The 9,981-nt window shown below is 41.3% G+C and overlaps 1 long non-coding RNA gene across 1 annotated transcript; it reads left to right on the forward strand.

Moving 5' to 3' along the window:
- The first annotated feature begins 291 nt into the window (after positions 1-291).
- Positions 292-9,781, forward strand: LOC140619063 (uncharacterized). The gene is made up of 2 exons (XR_012018988.1): positions 292-561; positions 9,614-9,781. It is a non-coding gene; the product is annotated as an uncharacterized lncRNA (long non-coding RNA).
- The last annotated feature ends 200 nt before the right edge of the window (positions 9,782-9,981 follow it).

Genomic DNA, 9,981 nt, shown 5'->3' on the forward strand with positions numbered 1-9,981 from the left:
GGTGAAACTGGATGGTGGCATTTCTCAACCCTCATGGAAACCTACATCATCTCTTCCTTCTTCCTGTGACTAAAGGCATCACCAGTCCAGAATCATGTAGGGAACAGTCATGGGGAATGTGACCCCATATGTCGTGAGTGACTCCATTCTCAAGAGCAAAAGGAAAGAAGGAGTAAGACTCTGTCCGCAGATCTCATCGTTGTGTCCAGGAGGCTGCACTGTCATTTCCTTCATGGTTCAATGCCCCATTGTGACCTACAATGCACATGAGAACACCGTCTGCTACCCCAGTGTAGCTCAGAAAGCAGATCCTGCCTTCACTTACAGGACGTGGTGCTCACCATGCCACCCCTCCACGGTGTGGGTTTCCAGAATACCCACCTGTTTCTAGTCTGCACACATGAGCTCCAGGAACTACAAAGTCAGCATGATTAAGGTCCTTGTTCAGGTGACCAAATGTCAGAGAGGGCAACTGAGGATAGGACTCTTGTGATGGGAAGAATAACTGGGGGGGTGTCCTGAGAGGAGTGTGGGGGAGTTCCCTCAAACTGGAAGATTAAGGTGAGTGGCAGATGACAAGTTGTTAAGTTCACAGGGGCTTCTCTGACCTGACAGGAGCCTGAGCTTTGAAAGGATCAATCTTCTCCCAGGTTTTTTGTATCTATCTAGCTTCCTCATGCCCTCATCCATTCACTCTAACACATTCCACAGGTTCCTCAGATAGCTCTCCTTTGGAGGGGCAGGGGCCCTATGCTGGAGAACCCGCAATGATCTAGGCAGAGGAGGTCCATTTCCTTTGCCTTAGATAGTCCTCTCTCACCCTGCACTTTTTGCTTAACCTTCTCTCCTCTCCTGGACATCTTGTAACTTTTGACTTCCTATCCCTCTGTTATTGATTTGGTTCTCCAAATATGAATCATCTCCATTTTCAGAGTACATGGTTAAAATCTCCCCTTCATCTGGGATTCCTTGAAAAACGCCTCTCTCATTCTTCAACAGGCCCAGAAAGGGCCTTTCCCTGAACCACAGTTTTCTATGACAGAGTTTCATTATTCTGTCTCTGATTTCTTCTTCTTACACTTGCCTTTGTCTAAGACCAGAAGCAGAGACGGGCAAATATGTGGAGTAGATGTATGGGGATAGGCCCCTACCTTATATAGAGAAGATGCATCTTTGCAAGGGAACATTAATTTTGTTGAAGGTCCATGAATCTTTCCTAGAATCCTCATTCAGATCCTTCCTCACTTGGAGAGTTCAGAGGTGGGGTAGACCCACACATCTCAGGGGAGGACTGCTGGTCTTTGACAACCTCCTCCCCTAAGGACTCACTTAGATGGTACCCGTCCTCCTCAACACAAATTACCCTTATTTTCAAAATCTGACCTTTTTGTTATTCATATGTCATATCCCATCTATATCTATGTATTTTAGATATTTATATACATTTCAGATATTACAGCGTATTTTAAAATTATGTACTTTATGAATATCTGGGTCTTAGAGATTCAATACTGAATAACTTCTATAACTTCTTTATTTGTAACTGAAGAAGTCTCAGTAGTGGAACATATGAATCAATTAAACAAGGTACCATTATATGGGAAATAATTTATTACCAGAAACTTATAGTTACTCACTGCATGATTCCAGCATGAATAGACAATAAGGATGTCTAATTGGAATGAAATATACTTTTTAAAAAATCAACCTTCAAATAATCCAGCAGTTGTAGGTGTGTGTCAAAACTTGAGGGTTATTCCCTAGATATCATTGTTCTCAGAGAAGGGGAATTATGGTCCAGTGAGGAGATGGGGGAGATGTTAGAGCTTGGAGGAGGGAGTGGAAGCTGGGGAACCAGCAGAGAAAGGTTCCTTGTAGGGAGGAGGGTGTCCTCTACCAGGGGCCACATCCTGAGGAAGCAAAGAGCTGGAAGCATATCTCTCCTCTCCCTCCTGCCAAAATCACTGTGTCAGGAACAAAGAGGGAAGCTCCTTCCTCACCCCATCTCTTACTCCTTGGACTGCATCAACCGGAGAATTCTTGGTCCTTGTGAAATACATGTTTCACAAATTATTACATAGGTTCTAGAAAACATAAATCAGATGTATGTCAAACTGGAAAAGAAGAAAAAGCTTTAGAGTTTTCTATTTTCCCCATAAGGGGTCGAGGCAACAGCCATTTTATTTAGTCATCTACTTTTTCCTGTGCATACAGTCAATCATGTTAGATTGCTTATTTTAAGGTCACGGTTGCAGAGCTTCCTGTTTCATTATTTGTTCCTACTCTTCCAAAATAGGGAACAAACTCTATCATCAATTCTCAATGAGATCTATCTAGTATCTCCCACAGGAGTTCAAGTGGTAATGCCCTATCCCAACCAGGTAGTGTTGTCTATATCCAAAATGAAGAAGCCCAAAAAAGATACTAATAAACAATTCTATTTAGGATAGCATCAAAAAGAATAAAACATTTAGGAGGGAATATAAGGAGTAGGAAAAAAATGTAAACTGAAAACTACAAAAGATTGCCAAAAATTAAGCAGATTTCAGTAAGTAAGAAGACACGGTGGCAATGGATTGGATGACTTAATATAGTGAAGCTTCAACCACCATCATCCAAATACATCTACACACTTGGTGTCATCCTGCCATTTGGACACTCTCCTGGTTCAATCCTTCACTGTCTACTGTTCATCCCCTCTGGTTCCCTATTAGGCAAGATGTTAGACAATAGCTGTTTATTGGACTCAGATCTTAGACACACAACTCCAGTGACTTCCATGGAACTCTGAACAATATTTCTAGGTTAGAGTCCAATGTAATTAGAGTGCAGGACCATGATGGTGTCAGTGCAGGGGAGGTTGAAGAACACCTCAGAAGTGAGGAGAGGTTCATTTATAGTAAGGTTCTCTTAATAGGAATCATCATGCTGAGTAAATAACAGAATGAACCTAGAAATACAAAGTATATCAGAGGGACAAGCAAATTAGAATTTCTGGCTAACATTCAAGGGAAAAATTGATCTCAGACAAATCAGTAGGAGTGGAAGACACATTTCCCCTGATGGCATTATATTGTCATAGCAAATATAGGCTGAAAAGCCTTAGCAGTGAGGGATGCAGACTTGACAGGAAATCTACATGGTAACAAGAAAACAACAACAACATTCAAACGAAAGAAGAATTCACATAGAATTATTACAAGGTGTGAGCCACCTTGGTACCCTGAGAACCTTATGACCTTTACTTCTTTCAAGAGGATGATAGAGTGGTATGGACCTCAGGCACCTGGAAGAAGCAAACTTTATGACAGGTAATTCTGAAATATCTGGTAATATGAGCACAATTCAATTTATCATGTATTTAACTGTCTGGAGACCATTAGTTTTTTGAAAATAAGTGTCAGGGCCAAAGTTGACAAGGGCAACTCCTCATTCTCCTTTCCTGGGCAGTGACATTAAAATGATCCAATTACACAGTCTGGACACCATTCCAGGAGTGTTGGGTGGAGTCAGAGGAGATGGTGGGCTAAGCAACAGGGGGCTCTGTCGCATGGGTCCTGTGAGACCAGACTTCTGGGCCAGGTGTCTAAGAAAATACACAAATTCCTGCAAACTGAGCAGGCAGTGTCCTCAGTGAAGTTTTGTGCTGCACAGGAGTCCCTGGAGTCTCATGAGTTCTCAGATCTGACTCAATTTCTCCAGGAACATTTCATCCTCAATCCCCATGGAGTCATTTTCAGAGCTGATGTTCAGGCAGAGGGAGACAATTCCATACCTGGTCAAATTTGCTTTTTAAAAAATCATCAGTATTGCTACCTGTGTCTAAGGTGAGAGACCTTTGATGAGGGGCAAATGGGAATGCCTCCAGTGAGTCCTCAGGGATCAGAAGGTGGGGCTTCTCTGTCCTGTCCTGATTCTTCCCTTTACCTCCTCCCTCATCAACAAGGGGTTCCTTTCAGTGATGAGGGAAAAGATGCAGAGGGCGGTCATTTGTAGTCCCTTGCTCTCATTATTTTCACAGGATGGTCATCTCCCTAGTCATCCAGTTGCCTTATGGTTCAAGCTCTTCTTCAGGGGGCTAAACTGGAATATGCTATGCTGTCGTCTGTGGTAACAGATAATTTTTTCTCTTAGAAAAAAATATTCATATTTGCATCTAATTTCTAATCTCTCTATATATACATAATATATATTTGAAATATATTGCATAAATATGTAAGCATTAAACATATGATAAATATATAATGTATTATATTTCAAGACTATTATTCGAATGAGAGGGAGAGAATGTGTGGGGAAGGGCAGAGGGGAGGAGTGAGAAATTTTAGCAATTCCATTGTAGAGGTGACAAGCAGATGTGGGGAATTTTTTTTTTTTTAGATGTGGGGAATTGACACCAGACAAACCTCCTGAGTTCTGTCCTCAATCCATTGGGCCTGAACAAAATGGCTTGTTGTTTGGAAGCTCATTTGTAGCATGTATGGATTCAGACTGTGTGTTCTCTAGGCCTTGAGATGGGATCTTCATAAGGACTTTTACTACCATCCCTGGTGTCACCCCATACCATAGTTATTTCCTCTTCACCAAGTCATTAGAAACGCTGGCACATTTGGCCAACCTCATAGGCAAAGATTATAGCAGCAGAACAAAGACACCTGGGGTTTCAGAAATACGGAAGTCAATGGAGAGCAGCTGGTGCCCTGACTGGTATGGTTCCACTTCTAGTATGATCTGGATGACTGGAAAATGTGATGTGAAATGTCTCTTAGAGAAGATGTGTCCCATTTCCCCTGAAAAATGACAAAAATAAAACCTAACAGACAAAATCAATAAACCAGAGACAGAATGTATTTCAGATAAATTGCCAAACTTCTGGAGAGTTGAGCAGTCATAAATATACAGATACAAATATATATAAGAAGGAAAGAAAGAAAGGATATAAAGAGAGAGAAAGAAAGAAAAAGGAAGAAAGAAAAAGGAAGGAAGGAAGGAAGGAAGGAAGGAAGGAAGGAAGGAAGGAAGGAAGGAAAAACGCTATACAATGTATTTCTCAAACAAAGCACAAGAAAAAAAGTGGCTAAAAAGTAAGTTAAAGACATTACCAGATATTTCACAGAAGGAGATAGGGAGATTTCATATAAACATGTGATATTCTATTCCATACTATATATGATTAGGGAAAAGCAAAAGCAAATATGAATGAACTACCATTGCACAATTATCAGAATGGCCAAAATCCAGTAGACTGACATAAGATAGATTATGAACAGAAAGAATCATTTAAAATAGCACCAAATGGGGCAGCTATGGTGGTTCAGCCGTTTAGCAGTGCCTTCAGTCCCGGGTGTGATCCTGGCGACCAGGGATGGAGTCCCGTGTCAGGCACCCTGCATGGAGCCTGATTCTCCCTCATCCTGTGTCTCTGCCTCTCTCTCTCTCTCTCTCTCTCTCTCTCTCTCTCTGTATGTGTGTGTGTGTCTCTCATGAATAAAAATAAAATCTTCAAAAAAATAAATTAAATAAATAAATAAAATAAAATAGCACCGAATATGCATTGTCGCCACCCATACTCTCAATGATATGTCATGTTAGTATGACACATCTTCCCAATGATGCACTAAGAACATCAATTCACTTCTGTGCTATTTCTCCCCAAATCCATAAAATTAATGTAATCATGAGAAAAAAATCAGATAAACCCATTTTCTGGGACATTCTACAATATACCACACCAGCTGTCTCCAAATTCACAAAATCAAGAACAGAGAAAGCCTGAAAACTGATACATTGGAGAATTTTAGTATGTCCTTATGAACATTCTACAATATACCACACCAGCTGTCTCCAAATTCCCAAAATCAAGAACAGAGAAAGCCTGAAACTCATACATTGGAGGATTTTAGTACGTCCTTATGAATAAATGCAATGTTATTACTTGGATTGATTTTAGGCAAAGCAGTGTTAAAATAAGTAAATAAATAAATAAATAAACAAACAAACAAATTTTGAAATCCAGATTGAGTCTGCAATTTTTCAGGATTATCACACTACTGGTAAATACTTATTTTTATAAACATATCATAACAACACAAAATGTTACCATTAGAAAAAGCTGGGTGAAACATAGAGGTCTCTATCCCATATTTGTATTTATTTCCTTAAATGTAAACTTATTACAGAATAAAATTTCTATACACAAATAAAAGAAAAAAGGAATAAAAATTTCTTCTCTCCACTCCTCTGCATTTAAGAACAGAAAGACAGGGATCCCTGGGTGGCGCAGCGGTTTGGCGCCTGCCTTTGGCCCAGGGCGCGATCCTGGAGGCCCGGGATCGAATCCCATGTCGGGCTCCCGGTGCATGGAGCCTGCTTCTCCCTCTGCCTGTGTCTCTGCCTCTCTCTCTCTCTCTCTCTGTGACTATCATGAATAAATAAATAAAATCTTTAAAAAAAAATTAGAAAAAAAATAAAAAAAATAAAAAAAAAGAACAGAAAGACAGATATTTGTGCTCTACTGGTTTCCAGCCGGCCTGTAAAACTTTTCACATTGAGTTCTTGGTTATGGAATGTATTTGTTTTTCTTTACACTGTAAAGAGTAATGTAAAAATAACAATCAGGTTCTTTGTCTTTTATTTACACAGCTTGAGAGTCAAGATAAATCTCCTCCCTTCCAGCAGTTCAGCAGGTTCCCCACCATTCTAGCCCTGAAAGAAAGAATTCAGAATGGGCACCATGAGATTCCCCAGCACTGGACAGCAGGAAGTGCTCCCATTCATGCAGGTCTTCTCTCTTACAACTGAAATGTCCTGACACACTACAACAAACAAGTAAAGGAAGACTTTTGAAGGTAGAAAGAGGAAGAAGGAAGACTTCAAACAAATTGAGGAAAATGCCAAAGTGCGTACCCTGGTTCCTTTTCTTGTGTTAGGTCCCCTACATGTAAGACAAGATCCTGTAGGTTCCTCCAACCAAGAAACATTCAAAGGCTGAGATCCAGAAAATCAAACCAGAAAACACTAAATCTCAAAAAAAAAAAGAAAAGAAAAGAAAAGAAAGAAAACACTAAATCTCCAAAAGCAGCAACTCCTTTGGTCAGAGGATATGTAGATAAGTTGGCCTGAGTGGAGGAAATATTTGGACAAACCTGCCCATGACTTGCACACACTAATGAATCCCCAAAGGGTATCCTCATGAAGGGTTCAATTATTGCTCAGCAGAGACATGGTGTCCATATCCTCCTGGCAGAAGCAGGCCATGTCCCAATACCCATCCGCCATGGTGTCAGCTACTGAGGAGATAGCTGAGCCTCCATCGCATGGGAACATCATCAATTCTGGGCAAGGCAGGCCTAGTTGACTAGTTTGCACCCCAGGTTTTCTCACCCATGATTTTGGCAGATACTGGGGAGATCATATGAACTCCCTCGCTCAGCAGGGAGAATGAATGCAGTGGTACATGGCAAAGCTGGTTTGTTGCCATAACCCATTGCTAGTGGCGGTCTGAACACTGGGGAACTGAGCCTGGGCTCTCCCTGGGCCTCAAAACACTGAAGTATGATGCAGGAGACAAGCGAGCTGGACCTGCATTTGATCCTCCACTCCCTGGTGTCACTGAGGGCAAGGAATGCAGTGGGGAGCAGAGGATCCACTCCCTGAAGGAAAGCAGCTCCATTCAGTCCTGTGCATCCCACCATGGTGTTGACAGGGCCCAGCAAAGAGCTTGTCCCACACCCCCACCTGATAAGAGCTGGGAAGTGACAATCACTGCCCCACCTTCTCCAGCAGAGAGTAAGCAGCAGAGTGGTAAACATTTTCATTTGAGCCACCTGGAAGCTGTCATGAACACCCTTCCCCTTGCTGCTGCACCTTAGCGGGAGGATCGCTTGTTTGAAGAAAAATAACTGAAGATCAAGCATATCATTATATAATAGCCATAATACTCAGGATCCAATAAAAAAGTATGACATGTCAAGTACCAGGAAGATAAAATCCTGAATAAGAAAGGAGAATCAACTGACACCAACACTGAGATCACTCACATGGTGTAATTATTGGACAGGTAGTTGTAGGCAACTCTCATAAAACCCATGTGGTGTAAAATTACAAACACTCTACAACAAATGGAAAAAATAGAAATGCAGAAATTTAAGAGAAACCATCAAAACAAACCAAATGGAAACTTTAGAACTGAAAAAGATAACAGAAGTCATTGACAGAAAGGAAACTCTCCAGAGGGACTAAGAGTAGGTAACACTTCTTTTTTTTTTTTAACACTTCTTATTTGTTTGTTTTCTTGCTTATTTGTTGAAACCAATAATGGGTTCCATTTCTCCTGCACAGTTCTCTCCTCCTTGACTGATCTGCTGAGGCTGTCACCAGGGGGCTCTGTGCACCTGCTCAGAGCTGGACAGGCCTGAAACCCACTGAAAATGTTCCACCTGCCTGGGCCCTGCACTGGTGCTCACTGCCAGAGGGAGAGATGACAACAGCTCTCTCCTCCCAGGGGACAAACCCATAGCTCTCACCCACCCCAGAAATCGACCTTGGATGGAAGCCACTACCTGGGCTGAGGGTCCAGAATGAGATAGAATTTTGGGCTCCTATTTACACAACATACCCCCAAGCGCACCCTTCATCCCTGGAGCTGAGGAGGAGATAAACAAAACATCCCAAAAGAAATAAAAGTTAAACTGAGATATGACTTCACACCAGTCATAACAGCTAATAGACGCAACATAGGAAACAGCAGGTGTGGGCAATGATGTGGAGAAAGGGGAAACGTCTTGCACTATTGATGGGTGTGCAAATTTATGTAGATCCTTTGGAACACAATTTGAAGGATATTCAAAGTGTTAAAAATAGAAATACTCTGTGATTCAGCAATTACCCTCCTGGTATTTACCCAAAGAATACAAAAATAATAGCTCAAAGGGATACATGCTCCCTGATATCATAGTGGCATTTTGAGCAATACCAGAGTGAGCCCCACTGATAAATGGTTAAAGAAATTATATATATACATATATATGATGGAATATTACTGAACCATAAAAAGAATCACATTTTATCATTTGCAAAGATGTGGATGGAGCTAGGGAGTATAATGCTAAGTGAAGTAAGTCAATCAGAGAAAGACAAATACTATATAATTTCACTCATGAAGAATTTAAGAAATGAAACAATGCATCATAGGGGAAAAGGAGAGGAAAACAAGAACGAACCCTTAACTCTAGAGAACTAACTAATGCTTACTAAATGGAAGGTGGGTGGAGGGATGGGTTACAAAGGTGGTGCAGGGGTTTAGGAGTGCACTTGTGATGAGCACAGGCTCATTTATTTAAGTCTTGAACTACTAAATTGTACTCCTATTACACATTGTGTTAATAATTGAAATGTAAAGAAAAACCTAAATAAAAAAGAGACATCCCAGAGACCAGAGCCAGTTTTAAGGCCAGGAAATCTGTGGAAATTCCACAGCATGATCTTGACTCCTCTCCTTCTTCTCCCCTTCCTCAGCCACTTCCCGTGTTCATGGGGATCTCAGAGGCATCCTTAGGAGGGAATCCATCCACCTTTCTTCTTCATTCCTAACATGTGCCTATTTTCATTTCAGGGACCAATTCTTAGATCATGGTGACTCAGGAGATTTCATGGCAGTGTCCCCAGGAGGGACAGTCACTTTCAGGAATGCCTCCAGCACAGGACTCTATCCATACTGGATCTAGGAAAAGATTGGCCAAGTCTGGAGCATTTATTTATAATAAAAACAATAAATACTGATTTCTCAGGCTCCCTTCTTGGGAACAAATCTGACTTGACCAACTACTAGTGCCCAGCCTGAGGACAAGGATGAGTACCCCTGGGGGCTACACTATAGTGGTGCTGGGCCCAGTGAGAAACCAAGATGAGGAAGGGACACATACACTTTGTTTCATCAAGTGTGGATACAAATATCATGTGATTACTGACATCTCATGGCCA

Source organism: Canis lupus, chromosome 27 (assembly GCF_048164855.1).
Source record: "Canis lupus baileyi chromosome 27, mCanLup2.hap1, whole genome shotgun sequence".
Taxonomy (NCBI): Eukaryota; Metazoa; Chordata; class Mammalia; order Carnivora; family Canidae; genus Canis; species Canis lupus.